The sequence below is a fragment of the Papio anubis genome, chromosome X, assembly GCF_008728515.1.
Source record: "Papio anubis isolate 15944 chromosome X, Panubis1.0, whole genome shotgun sequence".
In the NCBI taxonomy this organism is placed as follows: Eukaryota; Metazoa; Chordata; class Mammalia; order Primates; family Cercopithecidae; genus Papio; species Papio anubis.
In genome coordinates, this window is record NC_044996.1 from 25,408,145 (window position 1) to 25,433,531 (window position 25,387).

Sequence of the window (25,387 nt, forward strand, 5' to 3'; positions counted from 1 at the left end):
CAAAAACATAATTAATTTTATTTAATAAATTTACCTCTGTGATTAATGACTCTGATGCTTTATATTTAAACATATCATTCACTTAAACAGCAGGGGGCCACAGTCATCTTGACTATTGTTATCTGTGATCCCTTGAAATTCCTTGCCTAATTAGAGCTAGCCATTTTCGTGATTATCTCTCTGAGGTTTTTTAGTTCCATTGGACATTAACATGCAGACATATTGGTAGGCAATTTGGGGTCTCTACGGTTGGCCGTGTTGTTCATTGCATAAATGTATGTGGTAGTCCTAAATAATATAAAGGGCAACGTATTCACAATTGCTCCCTGAATAAAATAAATAGTTCATCACCTTATATGCAAATATATTTTTATTCTTCTCCTGTATAGAATGAGCAGGATCACTTGCCTGAAAAAAAAAATGTGAGAGACAAATGTGATAAGATTTCTATAAATAATACAGAAGACTTTATACCTTGGTACTATAGGTCACATAAGGGTCAGCTATGACTAGGGGAGGCAAGATGGTCTAAAAGATAGAACTGGACTCCAATGGTATGTAGCAAGTGTCAATAAGACAGAGCTGTCTGGTGTCTAACAGGCATGGTGTCCAACAAGTATAGTGGTAGGCAACATACTGACATCCAGGTGAACAATTGGTATAGGGGATTCAGCCACAGGTGAAAAGGTAATAATGTCACTGCAATGGGGAGTCTAGGAATAAGCAATTTTTAGAGATATACATAGATGGGGCAGTTAGAATTGTGCATTTTTTTCCTATCACTTGATTGTGAATTTTTTGGTCATTATGAGATTACCTTTTCTTGGGAGAATTGTTCTGAAATGATTATTCTTTTATTTGCATCTGTACCATCTACTTTTCTTACAGTGGGGAGTGACACATGATGTCTGATTACAAAAGTTCTTCTTAGCTTGGGAAGACCAGAGTTAGGCCTAACAAAACTAACCTTGCTCTCTGTTCTCCTTTCCCTACTCCCACCAAAGCAAATCAAAATGCATCCCCCTATCTTTTCTCTGGCTATGCCATTGATCAAGATGTCCTGTTTTAGGGGTGGGCTTGAAGCTTGGGTCTGCTGGAAAAGGCTTGGATTTTGAGTCCATGGGGGTTAGCTAGAACAGTACCAGATTTCACTAGGGTGGGCCTACAACCTGAATCTTGGATCCTGTGTCTGTGGGATCACACTGAAGTCTGGGTCCACAAAGGCACCTGACACAGGACCTGGCACAGGAGTGGGCCTTGAGACTGGGACTGTGGGGGCTGGCCTTGGGCTGGATTTCACTGGTGTGGGCCTGGTACTTGAGTTTGTGACAAAGTCAGGTACTCACTTCACTCTCCTTCCCTCACATGGAAGGTATCTCTCTCCATACGGTGTTGCTGGGTTTGGTGGGGGGTGAAATAGGGAATGTGAAATTGTTTTCGCTACCCACCTTAATGCACCTTTTCTTATTTCTGTGCTATAGCAAGATACTGTTATTCCTCACCTGGATTCCTTAGCTTATTTGAAGCTACTTTCATGTGTGAATAGTTGTTCAAATTGACATTTCTGCAAGGGGACAAGTGCCAGAAGGTCCTATTCTGCTATCTTGTTGACTTCACTCCCAAAATTAAAAATGCTTTGGTCATCAATAAATACCATAAACAAAGTTGAAAGACAAGCTACATACTGGGAGAAAAATATGAATTTGTAATGTATATAAAAGAAAATATAAAGAAATCCTACAAACTGATAGGACAAAGAAAAATAGCCCAATTTAAAAATGGGGGAAAAGGATTAGGTGCTTTGGAGAAAAGGAAACTTATATGATCAATAAAAATATGAGAAGATGCACAATCTCACTTATACTCAGGGATAGGACCGCAATTGGATATCATTTTACATCTTTTTGACAGGTAAAATTTACAGAACTTGACAATACCAAGTTTTAGATAGGATGTGTAGTATGTGAGCTCTCTCATACATTGTTGTTGGGAATGTAATTTGGTATAGCTACTTTGGAAAACAATTTGATATTATCTTTTAAAGTTGAGCATTTGCACATTCTATCACCTAGCAGCAATGCTAGGTGTATTTCAAGAAAAAATTTAGCATATCTTCCTGAGGAGATATACACTGGACTATTTTTGGTGGAATTGTTTATAGTAGTAAAAACTTGGGAATGACCAAAATAACCATTAAAAAGAGAATAAGTAAATTACTTGTGAAATGTTCACATAATGGAATATTATATCAGTGAAAATGAACAATCTACAGCTATAAGCAACAACATGAATAAACCTTAGTAATACAGTGCTGAGTCAAAAAAGCAAGACTCAAAAGACAGCATACAATACAATATTTTTTTTTTGTAAAATTCGAAAGCAAAGCATTTGAAAGGAAAATACATAAATGTGATAAATGAATATAAAGGGAAGAGAATGGTAAATATAAAACTCAGAACAGTGGTTACCTCTGGGGGAGGTAGGGAATAGTATAGTAGAGGAACACAGGTAATATTCTAGTTTGGGAGTTGGACAGTAGGTTCATGGATGTTTATTAGGACATTAAAATAAATAGATGAAAATGATGATTTATAAGTCAATGGTAGTATAACTTGAATTAAGAATTATGATTATTTCATTTCTGTACATCTGAGGTTCAAGAAAAATCCAAAACAATAAACTATATGTCATAATCTGCAAGGTTCCACGTGTTCTCTTTTTGACTTGCTTTCTGTTTTATGTTTCCACTTCTCTTTTTTCACTCAGCTTCAGCTACACTGCTTTTTCTGTTGATCCTTTAACTCTTTAAACATGTTCTTGTCTCAGGGCCAAGAACCTTCTTCCCTTAGATATCCACACATCTTTCTTCTTCATGTCATTCAAATATGCTCATATATTTCATCCAGGTTGTCTCTGGAAATCCTATCTAAAGTAGCACCCCGAAAATAAACAAGAAAAAAAGAAAAAGAAAAGAAAGCACCTCATTACTCTGTTTTTATATCCTGATCTACCTTTTTTACACTAGTTACTAAATGATGCATTCCTTCACAAATATTGTTTGTATTGCATGTCTTTTCCTATACTGACAATGCATGGTAACAGGGTTTTTGGTTTGTTCACTGTGGTTTCTTTGTTTAGCTACCTCCTACCTGTCCTTTGTCTCAGAAGTTATTTCCTCCAGAAAACTTCTGACTCTTCTAGTCTGATTTAGTATTTGTCTTCTGGGCTCCTATTTTACCCTCATGATAACACCAAAATAAAACTCTTCTTATTATTTTGTGATTGGCTGTTTACCTGTGTGTCTTACTAGATTTGTGAATGATTTCAGGATATAGACGTTGTCATACATGCACACATGTGTGTATATATTTAACTCAAAACATCTAGTGCCTACCACATAGTAGATGTTCAATAATGATTATTTAATGAATGATAAGACATAAAAGAATGAGGAAGCAAGCGAATGATTCAGCCTCAGGGTTAAGGTGGCTAGCTAGAAAAATGAAGAGGGAGATTGGACATGTGCAAACAGTAAATTGTAGTGTATATAGGAGAAACTGGATGATTTTGGTGAGACTTGGCCATTGTGTTTCTGTAGAAGCCTTCTTTTTATGCAGATCTTGGTGAGCTCTATCACTTTTATTGTACGATACTGAGAGAATGCCCCAGGCTGGATGTATGCATATATCTCCATGAGGGACAGAAATTCACAAGCCTCTTAATCACTCAGCATTTCCACACAGTTACAGTTAAAGGGTAAACTCATAGCATAAGATAATGCTGAGATATTGGGAAATTTTAAAACAAAACTATGCATGATCAGATTCACGTTTCCTGCTGCATGAATTTCACTGTGTCTTCATTCGTTCTGATTTTATAATCTGTATAAGGTCTATATTTTCTATTTAATGAAATATGAAATTCACTGGGATAGTCCTTTTCTCTGCTCTCTCATCCCTGTCATGTGAACAGCCAAGAACTTTCAGTTCCCCACAGATGCGCTAGGTGGCTTCATGTTTTCCCAATTAAATTACCCTTTTCTCTTTTCTGGCTCAGTTATTATGGGATCATCTTTATCATCATTATCAGCATTAATGCTGTGTCATAATTATACACATAATTGAATCACAGGCTCACTTGCATAGATAATTGCTTCAATTTTCTGCCAGCTTTGCCAGCTACCAAGTAACATACCCAATAGCCATATGAGACTATAAGCAAACTATTGGAACTTATTTATTCTATATGAAAGACCAACTCTTGAGTTCATGGTTTGGGTATGATTATATGTTGTGAGTTATTCATTAAATGTGTCTATAGCATCCTGAAACCCCTGGTATGCTTATGGTGGCCCTACTCAACCACTAGTACATAGAATTAGGGTTTGGTATCCAGATAGAGAAAATAAAGTGCTAGTTAGACCAAAGGCATAAATTTTATTTCCATGGATGCGTGAGCTCTTTGGTTCTTGCTCACAAACTCTACCTCTATTTCAATAGGCCCTGTCTCTGGCCCCAGACAGAACTCTAACCATCCCATAATTAGAAGATGGTGACATCTCAAGAAGATGAATTTAATTAGAAAAGTCCCTCAAGAACAGAATGGTGTGGCAGGCAAATGTTACATGATGATACAAATTCTGGGTGTAGGTGGTATTCCAAGACTCAGGTGAGCAAAGAGATTTTCAGATGAGAGAGAACTGATGACATTGTCAGATCAGAGAGGGGTGATAATATGTTCTGCGTCAGTTCTGGGGTTACTTCTGGGTACAAGGAATGGGACTTTAGTTTGAGAGCAAAATAGGTCCAGAGTATTAGAATTATTAGTATTAAGATACAGAAGGAAGAAATAGGGGCAATTACTTGAAGTGGGTTACAAGGTAGAGTTTTGGTCATGCAGTGATCTGGTGGACCTGGCTCATACTGGCTTGTGAGAGCTGACTGTGTATACTTCTCTTCCTAATTTTACCTTCAGTGACTTCATGTTGATTGTTTGCTATCAGCTGTGGTAGGAGTACTTGCACCATGGGAATGAGCAAATATTATAGATCAGACCTCTTTTCCCCTCTGGAAAGCCAGTTTACCAGCACAACATTGATAATAGGAATAAGGTAGCAGCAAGTGACTTTCATCAAATGCTTACTATGTGTTAAATACTTGCATTATCTCATTTAAGTCTCACACCATCTCATTTTTGGAGGGAGTGAGAAAATTGAGGCTAGAGAAGTTTAGCACAAAGTTCAGTTACTAGAATGGGGCATGTGCTCAGAACATGACTAGAAGTAAAGGTGGTTTGATTATGGGGCACTTGAGTACTAAACTAGGATTCTTAAATCTTGCCTGATTAGGAATAACTTGGGTTCCAGGACTGAGCTTGCAAGAAGTGTAGGGTAATGCTTAGGGAACCAGGCTAGTCATTATGCCTGACAGAATGTTAAGTAGAATTATGTCCTCATCTTTACTATATCCTCTTGTCTGAAGTTTTTCTGGCATTCACCAATCTGTGGCAAGAAAGCTCTAAAATGAGCCCAGGTACCCGCTTCCACACTCTATATTTTTGTTTTAACTAATGATTTATTAACTTCTAAGCCCTTCTCAAGAGCCTCTGTTAGCATCATACTCCTGACGCTCTATGTGATCCTAAGATTCTAGATTTTAAAATGCATGTACTATTCCCCAAGATGTTTAAGAACACCTGTCCTTATTTCTGTATGGCACATTCAAATTTTTATAGCCAGAAAGAACTTTCAGGATGGAGCTATTTGGTTTTCTTGTGACATACAGATTTTAAAAAGTCAGTTATTGCAATCCAGACACATTTCTGGCAAAAATATTATATTTAATTTGTCCTAAATTACTTTCCGCCCCAATGAGACAAAATATATAAACAACTAAAAGAAAAATATATTAAACTATGTAAATCCAAATATACAAATGTCTAATAAGCCCTGACCAATTATTTGGAATTGTAAATGAGATTTTAGGTGTGTAAAGCCTGCAGATAAATGTAAGCTTTACTTAAATCAATTTGTATTTTTGAACCCTAATAATGATTTTCTTTTACTTTACTATAGCAATTCACAGCAAGTCAACTGCGGGAAGATTAAGCAGAGTGGTAATATCCTTTCTATTACATTAGACATGATAGAAAATCCAGATCTACCAAGAAATATTTTTTGCTCTGCAGTTGGCCCATAATTTCATATAGTTCTGAGGGAAAATAGAGGAAAAACACATTTTAAGCAGGTGTAGACGTTGCATACGTAATGCTTGTTTTGGTTTTGATTGAGCTGGCATTTTGCATGCTATGCAAGTTTCTGTGCTATGCAGAATAAGGGTTCAGTTGAATCCAAGAGAGGTTGTGATATTTAGGTAGCTAAATGAATATGAACAATATTATGTAGACACAAGACCCCATTGTACCTGTGATGTTTTAGAATAACTGTCTAAAACCGTCTAAAACTGATGCACCAAGGTTTGAACTGTTTGACTAGTTCATATATGTATGTGCATGTACGTGTTGGGGGAAGGGGATTTATGGTTGAACACCATAAACTGACGGCTCTTTGTGTCAGCAAGTTATTGCTGCATAATAAACTATCTTACAAATTAGTGACTTTACACAACTATATATTGATGCTTGTTAGTCAATGAGTTGGCCAAGCAGTTCTTTTGGTCTTGTCTGGTCTTACTAGTGCATCTGCAGTAATCTGTGGGTCACCTGGGGGCTCACTTGTTTAGGATGCCTTCAGCTTGGATGACTCAGCTCTTCTCCACATTCTCTTGCATCTCCCTAGCAGGTTAACAGGGGTATGTCCATATGGTAATGGTAGAGGTCTAATAGAGTAAGAATATTCAAACAAACACTCTGCTTATATCATATTTGCTAACATTTAATTATGGAAGGAAGTTACATGACCAAGCCCCAAATGAAGGATAACATCTTTTGAAGCAAAACTGATGAGAGTCCACAGATACGGTTACTGTTTCATCAACTAGTGAAAATCAGCTTCCATGCCATCTTTGACATACATAATACAGGCTGCTGATGCCTTGATAAATGAAAGTTTGGGACTTTTAAAAAAATGCTATTTGGGTTATAATAGTAGAACCATAATGTCAGTACAATGAAAGAAATGATCCTATCATATTTTTCATTGAGTGTGATATGTTGTTTATTAATTTCTTTAGCTAACGTTTATTTTTCATCGAATATATGTCACTGTCCAGTTTAGGAAGGACATAGCAAACTGGAGCATGACCAGAAAGAGACAATGGATGCTATTGACTGAATATTTGTGTTCTCTTCCCCAACTTCATGTGTTGACATGTAAATCTCTATCATGATGGTGTTTGGAAATGGGACATTTGGGAGGTAATCAGGTCACGAGAGTGAATCCCTCATGAATGGGATTAGTGCCCTTATAAAAATAGACATATGAGAGATAATCTCACTCTTTGCTATGTGAGGCTACAAGAAGAAGACAGCCTTGTGCAAACCAGGAACCAGGCCCTCACTAGACATTGGATCTGCAAGTAAATTGATCAGAAGTTCCAGCCTCCAGAACTGCAAGAAATAAATGGTGTGTAAGCCACCCAGCCTATGGTAATTTGTTATGGCAGCCCAACTTGACTAGGAAAATAGGAATAGTGAGGAATCTGAAAACAATCTAAGAGAAATTGTTGGAGAATCTGGTGATTTTTGGACTGCAGAAGAGAAGACTTAAGGGTGATACGAGCAGTATCTTCAAATATGTAAAGAGCTGTCACATGGAATAGGGATAGCATTGGTATATATCATCCTAGAAGGCAGAATTTTCCATTGCCTTGAGAAAAAAAAAAAAAACAAGTTCTTAACTATGCCTACAAGGCCCAATATGATTGGCTTGTCTGTTTCTCTCACCTCATTTCTGTCACTTCCCCTTGCTTACTGTAGTCCAGCCACATTGGCCCCCTTGCTGTTCTTTGTGCACATCGGGCCCACTTCTATTCCAGGGCTTTTGTATTTATTGTTCCCTTTTCTTCCATGGAACACTCTTTCCCAAAATATTTGCATAGTTAGCTCCTTTTAGTTATTCATGTCTCAGTTCAAATGCTGCCTCCTCAGAAAAGTCTTTTCTAACTCATCAATCCCAAATTAGCCTCGCCCAGGTGTGGTGGCTCATGCCTGTAATCCCAGCACTTTGGGAGGCCAAGGCGGGCAGATCATTTGAGGTCAGGAGTTTGAAACCACCCTGGTCAATGTGGCAAAACCCTGTCTCTACTAAAAATACAAAAATTAACTGGGCATGGTAGCACACACGTGTAATCCCAGCTACTCGGGAGGCTGAGATGTGAGGATCGCTTGAACCCAGGAGGCAGAGGTTGCAGTGAGCTGAGATCCTGCCACTGCACTCCAGCCTGGGCGAAAGAGCGAGACTCTGCATCAATAAATAAATAAATAAATAAATAAATAAATAAATAAATAAGCCCCTACACCTCCCACTGTTTGTTATTATCTCATAATCTTATTACTTTACTATACCTATCACTATCTGAAATTGTCTTATTTTTATACTTATTTACTTGCTTGTTATTTATTCCCTTACAAATAGAATGAAAGCTCCATGTGAGTAAATACCTTATCTGTCTTGGTTACCACTGTGTCTTTGTCTTATGGTAAACAGTACTGGTACATAGTAGGTTCTCAATAATTATATATTGGATGAACTAATAAATTTAATAAATCATAGGTGTTTTGTGAGCTATCTTGTGAAGTAATGAGTTTTTTGTCCCTGCATCTGTTTAACGAGACATCAAACAGAGATAAGAAGGCCATCTATCAAGAAGCTCCCAAATTAAGTAGGAACATTGACCTGATGACCTCTAGAAATCCTTGTAACTCTGATATTTTATGATGTCCAAGGTCTAAGGAGAATATAATATTATAATTGCAACCTAGTATTCTTTTTTTTTTTATAGCTCCTTCTCTTTTTTTTTTAACTTTATTTATTTTTATTATTATTAAGTTCTTAGGTACATGTGCATAACGCAGGTTTGTTACATATGTATACTTGTGCCATGCTGGTGTGCTGCAATGATCAACCTCACAGCACCCATCAACTCGCCATTTACATCAGGTATAACTCCCAATACAATCCCTCCCACTCCCCCGGCCCCATGATAGGCCCTAGTGATGTTCCCCTTCCCCGAGTCCAAGTGGATCTCATTATTACAGTTCCCACCTATGAGGAGAAATATGTGTTTGGTTTTTTTTTTTCTTTTTTTTTTTTATTATACTTTAGCCCTAGGCATAATGCATAACGGCAGGTTTGTTACATATGTATACTTGTACAGTGTTGGTAAGCAACCATCAACTCACAAAGCACCTATCAACTACTATTTACATTGTGGGTATAACTCCCAATGCAATCCCTCCCCCTCCCCCTCCCCATGATAGGCCCCTGTGTGTGATGTTCCTTCCTAGTCCAAGGGATCTCTCATTGTTCAGTTCCCACTCATGAGGAGAACATGCGTGTTTGGTTTCTGTTCTGTGGATAGCTTGCTAAGAATGATGGTTTCAGCTGCATCCATGTCCCCAAAGGACACACAAACTCATCCTTTTTATGGCTGCATAGTATTCCATGGTGTATATGTGCCACATTTTCTTAATCCAGTCTGTCACTGATGCACATTTGGGCTAGATTCCAAGTCTTTGCTATTGTGAATAGTGCCTCTAATAAACATACGGTGCATGTGTCTTTATAGCAGCATGATTTATAATCCTTGGGTATATACCCAGTAATGGATGAAGGTTTAAGTATGGTACATCTAGTTCTATCCAGAGAATCACCATACTGTTTTCCATAATGGTTGAACTAGTTTCTACAATCCCACCAACGGTGTAAAAGTGTTCCCATTTCTCCACATCCTCTCTCCAGCACCTGCTGTTGGCTGGGAATTTTTAATGATCGCCATTCTAACTGGTGTGAGATGGTATCTCATTGTGGTTTTGATTTGCATTTCTCTGACGGCCAGTGATGATGAGCATTTTTTCATGTGTCTGTTGGCTGTATGAATGTCTTCTCTTGAGAAATGTCTGTTCATATCCTTTGCCCACTTTTTACGGGTTGTTTTGTTTTTTTCTTGTAAATTTGTTTGTTCTTTGTAGGTTCTGGATATTAGCCTTTGTCAGATGAGTGATTGCAAAAAATTTTTCTCCTCATTCTAGGTTGCCTTGTTCACTCTGATGGTAGTTTCTTTGCTGCAGAAGCTCTTAGTTTAATGAGATCCCATTTGTCAATTTTGGCTTTTGCTGCCGAAGTGTTTTTGGTGTTTTAGACATGAAGTCTTTGCCGCAGTTTGCGTCCTTGAATGGTACTACCTAGGTTTTCCCTCTAGGGTTTTTATGGTGTTAGGTCTAACATTTAAGTCTCTAATCCATCTTCAATTAATTTTTGTATAAGTGAGTAAGGAAAGGATCCAGTTTGCTTTTACTTATGGCTAGCCAATTTTTCTAGCACCATTTATTAAATAGGGAATCCTTTCCCCATTTCTTGTTTCCTCTCTCAGGTTTGTCAAAGATCAGGATGGCTGTAGATGTGTGGTATTATTCTGAGTGACTCTGTTCTGTTCCATTGGTCTATATCTCAGGTTTTGGTACCAGTACCATGCTGTTTTGGTTACTGTAGCCTTATAGTATAGTTTGTGTTGTAGTTTGATGCCTCCAGCTTTGTTCTTTGACTTAGGATTACATCTTGAGATGCTGGCTCTTTTTGGACTCCATATGAACTTTAAAGCAGTTTTTTCCAGTTCTGTGAAGAAACTCATTTTGTAGTTTGATGGGGATGGCATTGAATCTATAAATTACCTTGGGCAGTATGGCCATTTTCACAATATTGATTCTTCCTATCCAGAGCATGGTATGTTCTTCCATTTGTTTTAGGTCCTCTTTTGTTTCACTGAGCAGCGGCTTGTGGTTCTCCCTTGAAGAGGTCCCCTTACATCCCTTGTAAGTTGGATTTCTAGATATTTTATTCTCTTTAAAGCCTGATTAGAATGGAAGTTCATTCATGATTTAAGCCTCTCTGTTTGTCTGTTACTGTATAAGAATGCTTGTGATTTTGCACATTAATTTTGTATCCTGAGACTTTGCTGAAGTTACTTATCAGCTTAAGGAGATTTGGGCTGAGACAATGGGGTTTTTCTAAATATACAATCATGTCATCTGCAAAGAGGGACAATTTGATTCTTCTTTTCCTAACTGAATAACACCCTTTTATTTCTTTCTTTGCCTGATTGCCCTAGCCAGAACTTCCAACACCTTGGCAACGGAATAGGAGTGGTGAGAGGGCATCCCTGTCTTGTTGCCTTCGTATGGAATTTTTCCAGTTTTTGCCCATTCAGTATGATATTGGCTGTGGGTTTCCGTCATAAATAGCTCTTATGATTTTGAGGTACGCCCATCACAGCTAATTTATTTGAGCGCTTTTTAAAGTATGAAGGCTGCTGAATTTGTCAAAAGCCTTTTCGTATATTGAGATAACTATGGTTCTTGGTTTTGTCTGTTATGCGCCGGATTATGTTTACTGATTTGGCATCGTTGAACCAGCCTTGCATCCCAGGGATGAAGCCCACTTGATCATGGTGGATGTTTTTGATGCTGCTGAATCCGGTTTGCCAGTATTTTATTGAGGATTTTGCATCGATGTTCATCAGGATATTGGTCTAAAATTCCTTTTTGTTGTGTCTCAGCCAGGCTTTGGTATCGGATGATGTTGGCCCCATAAAATGAGTTAGGAGGATTCCTTTTTTCTATTGATTGGGCTTAGTTTCAGAAGGAATGGTACCAGCTCCTCCCTTGTACCTCTGGTAGAATTCAGCTGTGAATCCATCTGGTCCTGGACTTTTTTTCGTTGGTAGGCTATTAATTATTGCCTCCCAATTTCAGAGCCTGCTATTGGTCTATTCAGGATTCAACTTCCTGGTTTAGTCTTGGAAGATGTCCAGGAAATTATCCATTTCTTCTAGATTTTCTAGTTTATTTGCATAGAGGTGTTTATAGCATTCTGATGGTGTTTGTATTTCTGTGGGTCTGTGGTGATATCCCTTTTATCATTTTTATTAAGGCTCTATTTGATCTTTCTCTCTTTCTTCTTTATTAGTCTTGCTAGCGGGTCTGTCAATTTTATTGATCTTTCAAAACCAACTCCTGATTCATTGATTTTTGAGGGTTTTTGTGTCTCTATCTCCTTCAGTTCTGCTCTGATCTTAGTTATTTCTTTACCTCTCTGCTTGCTTTCTAATGTGTTTGCTCTTTTTCCTCTAGTTCTTTTTAATTGTGATGTTAGAGTGTCAATTTTAGATCTTTCCTGCTTTCTCCTGTGGGCATTTAGTGCTATAAATTTCCTCTACACACTGCTTTAAATGTGTCCCAGAGATTCTGGTATAGTTGTATCTTTTGTTCCCTCATTGGCTCCAAAGAACATCTTGATTTCTGGCTTCCTTTATTCTCAAGTATGTACCTAGAGTCATTCAGGAGCAGGTTGTTCAGTTTCCAGGTTGCTAGAGGGTTTTGATTGAGTTTCAGTCCTGAGTTCTAGTTTGATTGCACTGTGGTCTGAGAGACAGTTTGTTGGCACTTCTGTTCCTTGTACATTTGCTGAGGAGTGCTTTAATTTCTACAAATTATGTGGTCAATTTTGGAAGGTGCTATGTGGTGCTGAGAAGAAATTCTGTATATTCTGTTGATTGGGTGGAGAGTTCTATTAATGTCTAGCTTAGGCCCTGCTTGCTGCAGAGATGAGTTCCACCCTGATATCCTGTTAACCTTTCTGTCTCGCTGGATCTGTCTAATGTTGACAGCGGAACATTGAAGCTCCCATTATTATTGTATGGGAGTCTGTTCTTTTGTAAGTCTCTAAGGACTGCTTTATGGAATTCCATGTGCCCCTGTATTGGGTATATATATTTAGGATAGTTAGCTCTTCCTGTTGAATTGATCCTTTTACCATTATGTAATGGGCTCTCTTTGTCTCTTTTGATCTTTTGATATTTTAAAGTCTGCTTTTTATCAGAGACTCAGTATTGCAACCCTGGCTTTTTGTTCTCTCATTTGTTGGTAAATCTTCCTCCATCCCTCGATTTTTGCTTCCATGTATATCTCTGCATGTGATGGGTCTCCTGAATACAGCAGACTAGCTGGTCTTGACTTTTATCCATAGCTCTAAGGCCCAGGCCTTTAAGTGAGACAGAGTCCATTTACATTACACACATTGTTATGTGTGAACTTTGATCCCGCCATTATGATATTAACTGTTATTTTGCCTGCAGAGCGGATGCAGTTTCTTCCCAGTCTAAATGGTCTTACATTTTGGCATGTTTTTGCAAATATTGCACCAAGGTTCCTTTCCCATGTTTAGTAAGCCCTTCAGGGCTCCCTGTGGGCAGGCCTTAGTGGTGACAAAATCCTTAAGATTTATTATCGTAGGTGATTTTATTTCTCCCACTTATGTGAAACTTAGTTTATTGATATGAAATTTTAAGAAAATTTTTCTTTAAGAATATTGGAATATTGGCCCCACTCTCTCTGGCTTGTAGAGTTTCACGAGAGGTCTGCTGTTATTCCGCTGGCTTGTGAGTAGAACTCTGATCCTTTCTCTACGTCTTTAGATTTTTTCCTTCATTTCAACTTGCAGGAATCTGGGCAATTCATGTGTCTTGGAGTTGCTCTTCGAGGATTATTATCTTGTATGCTTCTGTATTTCCTGATTTGAATGTTGGCTTCCGCCCCTACTAGGTTAGAAGTTCTCCTGATACATCCCTATGTTTTCCAACTTGGTTCCAATTTCCCCTCACTTTCAGGTGCACTCTAACGATCGAGATTTGCCCTTGCCATAAATCCCATACTTCTTTGGTTTCAGTTCTATTTTTCTTCTTTTTTTTCTTTTTATTTCTTCTCGCCTATTTCGTCTATTTGATCCTCTAATCATTGATACTCTTTCTTCCAGCTGGATCGAGTCGTTACTGAAGCTTGTGCATTTGTCATGTATCTCGGTCATGGTTTTCGGCCTCTTTCATTTCGCTTATGACCTTCTGCATTAATTAGTCTAGCCATCAATTCTTCCACTTTTTTTCAAGATTTTGCCTTTGCGCTTGGGTATGTAATTCTCCCTTTAGCTCTGAGAAGTTTGGATGGACTGGAAGCCTTCTTCTCTCATCTCTGGCTAAAAGTCATTCTCCGTGAAGCTTGATCCATTGCTGGTGATGAGGCCAGCCCTTTGCCTGGGGAGATATGCTCTTATTTTTAACTCCCAGCTTTTCTGCTCTGGGCTTTTTCCCCATCTTGTGGTTTTATCTGCCCCTGGTCTGATGATGACAAGGATGCAATTGATGGGGTTTTTTGATAGGTGTCCTTCCTGTTTGATAGTTTTTCTTCTAACAGCCAGACCCCTAGCTGTGCAGTCTGCTGGAGATTGTTGAGGTCCACTCAGACCCTGTTTGCCTTGGGCATCAGGCAGCAGAGGCTGCAGAAGATAGGATATTAAGCAACAGCAAGTGTGTACCTGTCTGATTCTGTTTGAGGCTTCCTCTCTTAGGGGTGTACTCTGCACCCTGCAGGTGTGTGTGGTGTCAGACTGCCCTTGTGGGGAGCGGGGTCTCCCAGTTAGCCTGTGCCCTAGTAACCCACTTGAGCAGGCAGTGTGTCCCTTCTCAGATCTCAACCTCCGTGTTGGGAGATCCACTGCTCTCTTCAAAGCTGTCAGACAGAGTCGTTTGCATCTGCAGAGGTTTCTGCTGCTTTAGTGGTTGTTTAGCTGTGCCCTGTCCCCAGAGGTGGAGTCTACAGAGACAGGCAGGTTTCCTTGAGCTGCTGTGAGTTCCATCCAGTTCGAGCTTCCCAGAGGCTTTGTTTACCTACTTAAGCCTCAGCAATGGCGGGCGCCCCTCCCCCAGCCTTGCTGCTGCCTTGCGGTTAGATCGCAGACTGCTGTGCTAGCAATGAGGGAAGCTCCGTGGGCGTGGGACCCTCCCGGCCAGGTGTGGGATATGATCTCCTGGTGTGCCTGTTTGCTGAAAGCGCAGTATTGGGGTGGGAGTTACCCGATTTTCCAGGTGTTGTGTGTCTCAGTTCCCCTGTCTAGGAAAAGGGATTCCCTTTCCCCTTGCACTTCCCAGGTGAGGCGATGCCTCGCCCTGCTTCAGCTCTCACTGGTCAGGCTGCAGCAGCTGACCAGCACCGATTGTCCGGCACTCCCTAGTGAGATGAACCCAGTACCTCAGTTGAAAATGCAGAAATCACCGGTCTTCTGTGTCACTGGCGCTGGGAGTTGGAGACTGGAGCTGTTCCTATTCGGCCATCTTGCTCCGCCCCTCACCACTTTTGCAACCTAGTATTCTTATAGATGTATAAAATTCAAGAGGAGTTCAAGGTTAGTCATCTCATATTTTAACAGTATATTATTTTGTCTTTAGGAAACTTTGTGAGATCAGGGTATCATCATATAGAATGTGTCTACAATTGTAATTTGTTTACTTTTTACTATAGGCTCTCAGAATGTTGAATTACAAACACCTCATTATGTAGATATAGGATTCTGAATACATTCTGCACTAGGGATCATTTAACTATTATGTTTTCCCTTTCTTCTCCCCTGAAGGGGAGGCTCCTTGAGAATATAATAATGAGCTGGACCTTAAAGGATGGGACAGGTTTTGGAGCTTATCAGACATTTTAGGCTGGGAAAAGGGACTAAATGAAGGTATCACCATGGAAATAACACATATGTGAAGAAAGCAGAGTATCTGACTTGACAGATGTCTGTCATTCAATGTGTTTTTAAGAAAATATAGGAAATGGAAAACTTGGAAAATGGACAAGCAAGGTTAGGTTGAATCATATAGAAGCTTGAGATATTTTTTTAGATTTAGCTTTTAATTTGTTTTAAATTGATACATAATAGTTGTACATATTTATAGAGTACCTGTGAAACTCATATAGAAGCTTGAATGTCAAGTTTGCATTTCATCCATAGAGGGCAGGGTTCTAGAGTAAGGGAAGGACATACATCTATAAAATAATGGGGAAGCCTTCCCAAGAATTTTGGAAGATGTTGAATCTCTTTTCTCTTTCAGAAGAGGAAACAGACTCAGAGAGAAGAAATAACTTAGCCAAGGTTACCCAGGCAGTTTACAGCATAGCTAGAGAGAACTGAAGCTTTCTGATTTCTAGCTCAGTATATTTTCCAATATATCATGAAAGTGATAAACTGAGAATGGTGCTTGCAATTTTAGGTGTTACATGCTTATTTAAACAAGCAAGTAATAAATTAAGATGAATTCCTTATTAACAGATGTTCAGGAGCAGCTCCTGAGGGCTTTAGAGGTAACAAATGTGTGGCGGTGACTGCTTTGATGAAGAGTGGTACCACAGGGTACAATGTTCCTCCGCAAACAAGAAGACCCTCTCTACTGTGTCCACTGTGTATGGCCCAGCTGGGAAGATGATTAAATGTGTACATCAGATGGGAATGATCAAGTACCTCTCACCACATGCTCAGTGGTTTTCTTTAATTTCCAAATGCTGCACTGGCTAGAACCTCCTATCTTAATTGATGGATGTTCTATTATGTGGCCTAGTTCACTCTATTTCTAAAGGCCATCATGATTCATCACCGCTTTGTGTTAGACTAGGGACATCCAGTGTTGGTGAAGCTGCCATATTGATTGGAAAATACAGACTGGAGGCATGAGTGACAAAGTAACTGCTCAGGCCTAAGTTCTAGAATCATTATTGATGTTTTCTTAAGGGAAATAAATGGGAACTACTTCTGATGTGTCTGAGGTTTCCGGAGAACCTGTCCCTTTTGACGTGTTCTATTACCTTTCTGCCACCAACTTGCTCTGAATCTACAAACACTGCTGCTTAAGAAGGTTAGAGTCAGACAGACTTGCTTTCAGATCCTTGTTCCACCATTTAATAGCTGTGTGAATTTAGTCAATGAACTCACATTTAGTCATTTTCTCACATATAAAATAAAAATAATAGTAGTATTTGCCTAATAGAATTTTGTGGGGGATTAAATGTGATATTTCAAAGTGTGTGACAATTTAAAGTCATTATGTTAACATTATCATTAAGAATATAGAGAAAGATCCAACTGAAACAGAACAACTTTGTCTCAGTAACCCACATTCTCATAATGGTAAGATTAAGTTTATTCTATTATAGGAAATATGACTTGAGTGAAAGAGATGCTGGGTGATTAAGTTTAGACAAAATGTAGGGGAGAGGCCGGGCGCGGTGGCTCAAGCCTGTAATCCCAGCACTTTGGGAGGCCGAGACGGGCGGATCACGAGGTCAGGAGATCGAGACCATCCTGGCTAACACGGTGAAACCCCGTCTCTACTAAAAAATACAAAAAAACTAGCCGGGCGAGGTGGCGGGCGCCTGTAGTCCCAGCTACTCGGGAGGCTGAGGCAGGAGAATGGCGTAAACCCGGGAGGCGGAGCTTGCAGTGAGCTGAGATCCGGCCACTGCACTCCAGCCAGGGCGACAGAGCCAGACTCCATCTCAAAAAAAAAAAAAAAAAAAATGTAGGGGAGAGAGAATGCAAGTCTCATTCAAAAGATACTGTCTGGAGAAAGGGTAGGATTAGATATGGATACCATATGGAGGCCCTGGCTAGCCAGAGAATATCAATTTAAAAGTTTAAGGCCCAGAAATGTTAAGTTATTTGTGTATAGTCACAAAGCTAATGAACAGCAGAGTCAGGACTAGTTGTCAAGTTTTCTAAATTCCAGTCTTATGCCCTTTCTTGCCTCCTGATTTTACTTCCATTTAAACAGTTAGTTTGATAGAAGGAATAAGATCTAGTGTTCAATAGCACAGTACGATATTATAGTTAAGAATAATTTATTGTATATTTCAAAATAGTTAGAAGAGAATATTTGAAATGTTCTCAACTTAAATAAATGATAAATATTGTGGTGATGAATATCTCAGTTACCCTGAGTTGATAATTACATATTGTATGCATGTATTACAAATCACATGTACTTCATAAATATGTAAAATTATTATGTATCAATTAAAATACATAAATAAACTTTTATATTTACAGTAAAATATGTGTAATCCATTGAATGATGGAGTTAAAATTAAAGGGGCCTTTAGAGGTCATTTCATCCAGCCCTTCATTTTCATATAAAAAAGTCGAAGACCAAATAAGTTACTTTTTCACCATCTCATATCTTATTAGTGACATAACCAAAACCAAAACCTGTGCATTCTAATTGTCATCTGGTTATTTTTGTATTTCACTCTCACACTTTAATAGTAGTCATTTCAAAGAACTTAAGACTTTTTCCTCCCTTCCTTCTATTACCCACAAGATTAGCTGTCTTATTTTAGCTCCTGGTGCCACTATGTAAAAATATTGGTATCATATCCATAGCTTACAAGAACTACTGTAAGGCTATAAGAACTTGATAGTAACATGCAGGTATGAACTATTGGTGAATATTCAAGTGAATTTGACATCACATCAATTTTATAGTTGACATTATGATACCTTATAATTTTAGGATAAAGTTTTGACTAGTGTATGGTTGAAGAAAGCTCATGGACTTTGATGGTCAAAGTTTGCTTTGGTACAATTTAATATGTTCAACTGAGGTTTATACTGGTAAACAAATAAAACAGCAAATATGTGTCATATTAAATTTTACAGTAACAAAGATAACAGGTTCAGCTCAAATGGGCTGGATACTTGTCTTTTCTACTACCTGAACACTCTTCTTCCTGCCCAGAGAGAACTGTCATGTAGAGAAGTCAGGGAGAAGTTACCCTGGAGGTAACTATCGAGAACCTAGTTAATTGAGTCACCATTTTCCTATGCAATCATCAGTTTTCACTCCTTTGTTAACACTGTGTCTTCTGTGTTAGCTGTCAAGTTAATAGCTTTTGGTAGAACTACCATGAGACATGTTCAAATATTTAAGGATTTCACCAGTAAATTGTGTGGTCTTCTTCAGATTTTAAGGTCTCTGAGCACAGATGCAATGCCTTTTTAATCACCATGTCCCATAACTTTTGTTGTCACTTAGTCTTTGTTTGATGTTTGCTCAATTGAAGTCCATGCAACTGCAAAGCGGAAGGCTTCTCCAAAGGGCTTACCCCATTTCTTCAAGCTCTATCTGCAGTTCCATTTCTCATAGAAACTCCTGGTATAGCTGCAGCCCTCATTGATTATTTCCTTATCTGGATTTCTAGTCTTTTGCTCACAATTTTGTGTTTCTCCAGAAGGCTTTCTTTTAAAGACAGAGTTCACTTAGTTCTTTTTGTTCTCATGCAGTATTAGACACATGGCAGTTCCTCAAAAATATTGAGTTGATTTGAATCAATTTCAATAGCTAAGTGCTTAATTATATAATATTTGTTGTCATTGAAAACTTTTATATAGGTCTTGCTTTCCAGCTTGATTTAAAGTTGATCATCAGTTGCTTGTGGCCATAAATGTAAATATAAGTTAATAGCATACTTTAGGTTTTTCCAGTATGCATCTAAAATTGATTGTTCTGTGATTGCAAGTGTACTCAATGAGGAGTCAGAAGACTGGGGTTTTAATCTTTGATTAGGCTCTAATGACCAACATGGACTTGGGCAAATAACTTGATATCTTAGTGTCTCGTCTATATAATACAGTTAGATGAGTTAATCACTCAGGTCTCTTTCCAGTTACGTCATTTGGTGACTGATCAGTCCCCATTCAAGAGTCAGGTAAGGGTAACAGTCATCTTGTATGCTAAATCTGGCCCAATTCCTGAGCTAAGAAAATGTTTTCCTGTTTATAAAGAGTTATACAAACAAAACAAAGAAGAACATGTGACAGAAACCTATGTGGTATGCAAAGCCTAAAATTTTACCATCTGGTCACTTACAGAAAAAGTTTTATGACCTCTGTTGTAAAGAATGTGAGCATAAGCTCTCAGCCCAGCTCCTTTCACTTACCAATTGTATCACCTGAGGTATTTTGTTGTGTCTCTATGCCCCAGTTTCCTCTACAAAATGAGAATAACAGTTCCTACAAATCTGTTTGTTGTGAAGATAAAATGAGATTTTATATATATATATAATATTTCTAATTTATATATATAAAATGTATATAAATATATATAATTGTGTATATGTATATAAATGTATATATACATTATATATAATGTATAAATTATATGTATACATTACATATAATGTATAAATTGGAAAGTTACCTACAATATAATTCATACTCACTAAATGTTAACTGCTGTCATTATTTCTATAATTCCTTGAGAGAGGTTATTAGACAGTTGAAAAGGAGGAGATGATGAGGGACAAATAATAAAACCTTGAATCATAACATTTTAGAATTTGAATTGTGCTCAAACACTATCTAATCAGCTCATTTTCATTAAAGATGCTGTGACTGAGATTCAGGAAAATCAAGTGCTTTGTCCACAGTCTTAGATTACTATTTTCTGAGCCTGTATATTTTCCTCTTATCAAAGAGTTACATAATGGTTCCTAATTCTAGACTTCGACCCATGAGTTCATTGACTTTTAATGTTTTATTTTGAAATAATTTCAGAGTTATAGAAAAGTTGCAAAAATAGTACAAAAAATTCTCATATACCTTTCATCCAGCTTTTCTGAATGTTAATATTTTACCACATTCCTTCTCTCTCGTATTCTTTCTCTTCCTACAGATACAGATTTGAATAAACATTTTGTTCCTAAACTACTTGAGAGCCAGTTGCAAATATGATATCCATTTAATGCTAAAACTTCAGTGTGAGTTTCATAAAATCAAGAACAATCTCTTACATAATCACAGTGCAATTATTAAAATAAAAAATACTGACATATTATTATTTACTCTATGATCTTTATCCAGACATTATCATTTGTCCTACTATTGTCATTTGCAGCAAAAGTATTTCTTGACTGAGTCCTTGAGAGTACAAATTTAATTTTTAATGGGGGATTCATCCCTTGCAGGCTTTGAAGATTTCCTCATGAAATATGTTTCTAAACTCCTTGACATGCTGATTCCATGCATTTAAGACAGGGGTGAATTTTCCTTTGAGATCTTTTTATTTCTCTTTGCCTTAATCAATCCAAAGTGGTCAGCAAGATGCAAGTAACATTTCCTCATAGACTAGCGGAAGCCATTAGCACAAGTGACATGTTCCTGGGATTTAAGTGGTTCTGTACTGTGCGGTCCAACACTTAGATGAATGGTTATTTGTGTTTAAACCTTAGAGTGAAAATGAAGTAACAACTTGGCACATTTTACCTCCTGCTGAAAACAGACAAATAAAACTCATAAAACAAAGACCTAGGTCAAATCTGTTCTATTTACTTAGTAAATGACAGGTTGATAGGACCATCTCTTGGAACATTCTCAGAGGTTTGTCTGAGCCTGATGAAGGGGGAGATATATAAGAGAAATGGTCATTTTTTTTTTTGCATTCCTTTGATTTGTCTTATTTAGCAGTGGCACAACTGAAAAGATTAAGGTATAATACCGTTTATTCAGAAAGATGAGAAAAGCACACCTATGTCTCATCCTAGTATGACTGTGGGGTTCCATTCTGAAGGGTCAGGTTATATTATAAACAGGGTTCTTTAATATTTTTGGTGAAGAACCTTGGAAAGGGGGATTCTCAGTGCTCCAGTGTAATATTGAACTGAGCTTCACAAGGTTTCTTTCTTTCTAGTAGGATTCTTTTTTCTTTTTTTCTAGTGGTGTCCTTGTCTTACAAATGCTTTTGTTTTGCAACTTCTCTTTTAAGCAAAAGTAGAGCTGAGATATTGTTGTTCAAAAAGCCTTCTTTGTTCAGTTTGAATACTACATATTGCAGTGCCAGCCCCTGGCTCCCTCTGTACATTACTAGATAGTACTTCCTTGGTTAGCATCTGGTATTCTCTTAAAAAAACTATTTGTTGAAAGACATAGTAAACATACAGAAGAGCAAACAAAATAAATATACCGCTCATGAATTTTTACAATGTGAGCACTCACATATAACTACCATACAGCATAGATGAAGTGATTGAAGAAGCACCCCTACACTCTCTTGAAAGTACTCATTCCTCCTTACCTTCTCTAAAATTAAGGAAGTAACAATTATACATGTTAGAAGTTATCGTCTAACATTTATAGTGCTAGAAGTTCTTCTAACATGTATAATTGTTACTTCCTTAATTTTATTTATAGTTTTATCATTTGTTTATATTATCAAACTCCATATTGTTGTCTTTTTCGAATTTTATATGAATGTAATTCTATAGTATGTATCCTTTTGTGTCAGGTTTTGCTAAAGATTATGTTTATGAGATATCCTGTGTTGTTTGTTCTCTCTCTTTCTCTCTCTCTGTGAATATACCACATTTCCTTCTGTAGACAGACATTGGGGTTCAATCCAATTTTCAGCTATTATCAGTATTGCTCCGGATATATAAACACATGCATTTCTGTTGGAGATAAGAGTGAGAATTGTGGGGTCATAGGAGGGAGACATATCCTGGTTTGCTTGATTCAGTCCTGGTTGTTACCTATTGTCCTGGTGTAATTATTTATAGTGCTCTATTTCACTCTCAAAAATGTCTTTGTTTGCATAATAAAATAGGACAACATAATCATGAGATATACTTTAATGTTAAAATTTAATGTAATGCCAAATGATTTTTCAAAGCGATTGTACCAATTTACAGCCCTACCAGCAATGTATAAGATTTTCACTTGCTCCTCGTCTTTATCAACACTCTTTACTTTCAATCTTAAAAAACTAAAAGTTTTGGTCTTCTTGTGGGTGTGTAGAAGTATTTCATTATAATCTTAATTTCTTTGGTTGTCATTGAAGTTAAGCACTTTTAAAAATGTTTATTGGCCATTTGGATTTCTGTTTTGTGTATGTGTGAATTGCTTGAGTTCTGTCACTTTTGCTTTGCATATTAAAGACCAAGTTTTATAGTATAAATAAGTTTAGAATTGTCATATCACTTATTGTTTAATGATATTTTTGCATGAACATCTATTATATTTGATGTTAATAAAGGCACATCCACTTTCTACCAGCTATTATTGGAATAGTATATCTTTTCCAATCATTTTACTTTCAACAATTTTGTATCCTTATGGTTTTTATATGTCTCTTGCACACAGTGTATTCATTTTTTGGAAATTCAGCCTGTGAATCTTTTTCTTTTAATTGGAATGTTGAGTTTATTTACATGCAATGTAATAACTGATGTATTTGTTTTTAAATCTACTATCTTCCTATGTGCTTTTTGTTGTTGTTGTTTATTCTCTTCTTTCTCAATTTTCTTTCCTTTTTAAACTTTTTTTCAGTTGATTGATTTTCATCTCTATTTTCCCAAAGATATTTATATACTATTTTGTTATTTTGTTGGTAATTAGCCTAGAAATTATAACACTCATCCTTAACTTATTAAAGCCTGAATTAATTGGTAGTTTAACTCTCCTCTGAAAACTCAAAGATCTCAGAACAGTTTAACTCTATTTTCCCTGTTCCTGACATATATGCTATTATTGTCTAAGTGTTTCTCCTTTGAAAGAATTTTTTTCTTCTGCTGTTTCTTGCTGCTTTAAAGATTTTCTTTTATTCATTATTTACATTCAGTTTGTCATTATGTGTCTTGTTGTGGATATTTTTAATCCTTTGGGATCCCCAAATGTATAGATTGATATCTGTCATCAGTTTTGGAAAGTTTGCAGTTTTTATTTCCCCAAATACCCTTCCTGTTTCATTTTACTAAACTTTCTTTCTGCAATTCAGGTTATACATATGTTAGACTTTCTTACAGTATCCTTTCTATCTCTTGCGTTTACTTATTTTTCATTATTCCTTTCTATTTGTCTCATCTTGGAGAAGTTTTTTAAAAATATGAACTATTTTCCATTTCATGAATTTCAGCTGTTCAGCACAATCGTTGCATTCCTGAATTTGTTTATTGAACTAATCATTTCTAGGTTTTCCATTTGGTTCTGTCATGCTATTTTTATAGTGTCAAGTTTCTTGCTAACATTTTCAAGCTCAGGCAAGCTCAGCTTTTATCTACATGAAAATATTAAGGGTATTTGTGTTATGGACATTGCTTTTAATCTTACTTTCTATGATTTTTGGATCTCCTCTTTTATGTGTTGTTTATGCTGTCTATTTTTCATGTTATCAGTTTCTTTAGGTGCCTGGTTATTTTGATTGTTTGCTTGACACTATTTTTTTAGTAAACTTTTTTTGTTTTGTTTCTGTTTTACAAAATTTAGAACAGTTTTTAGATTTACAGAAAAACTGCAGATAGTAAAGAGAGTTTCTATATACTCCATACCCACTTTCTCCTATTATTAACATGTTAAGTCAAAATGGTGCATTTGTCACAATTAATGAATCAATTAATACATTATAATTAACTAAAGTTTGTATTTTATTTTGACTTCCTTTGTTTTCACCTAATACCTTTTCTGTGTTCCAGAATTCCAATCCAGGATAGCAATTAATTGTCCAGCAACCTTAGACTTCTCTTGGCTGTGACAGTTTCTCAGACCTTCTTAGCTTTCCATAACCTTGATAGTTTTGAGGAGTGCTGGTTTGACATTTTGTAGAATATCCCTCAATCAGGATTTGTTTGGGTTGTAATATCATGTGGTTTACATATATTTACCATAAAGTAAAAGCTATTATGTGAATTTAACTGAATCTGTGAAGGCACTGGCACAATTTCTCTGAGAGAATCAGATTGTGAGTAGAAAATGATGATTCTCAATGACTAGCTTCATAGGGCTCAATAGCATACTGGGCACTTTCTGAATGATTCCAAGTTTTCTTAAAGGTGAACCTTAAGTCTACAGTAAACGTTTATCATTACCCAGGATTTTCAGTGACAAAAGTTCGTCCAATATGAAGAAAATGATGTCTGAATATTTTTGAAAAACAACACATAAAATTATCAGAGAACTTGAAGTAAGACCATGAAATAAATAGTATTTCAGTGACAAAGCTTTTGTGTTGCATCTGTGGATAGTGCTATGATTGATGGCATCTTCAATTGCAAGAGCCATAGAAACATTATTTGGTCAAATATAAGTATACTCAGTAATAATGATGCTTTGGATAAAATTGGAATCATTGCTAACTAGAAAATATTAAATTTTATTTTGCAAAGCTAGTAGGTTCTATATTGAATCTACACATGGTAACAATTCTTTTTTGGCTCAAGCTTGCATCCTCCAACAAATTCTTGAACTAGGATGTTTTCCTGTATTATTTGGGATGACAATTTTCAAAACACTCAGGCAAAATGAGGTTCTTTTAAACCTTAGCCTTAAAAAAAAAAGGAGTTAACTGCC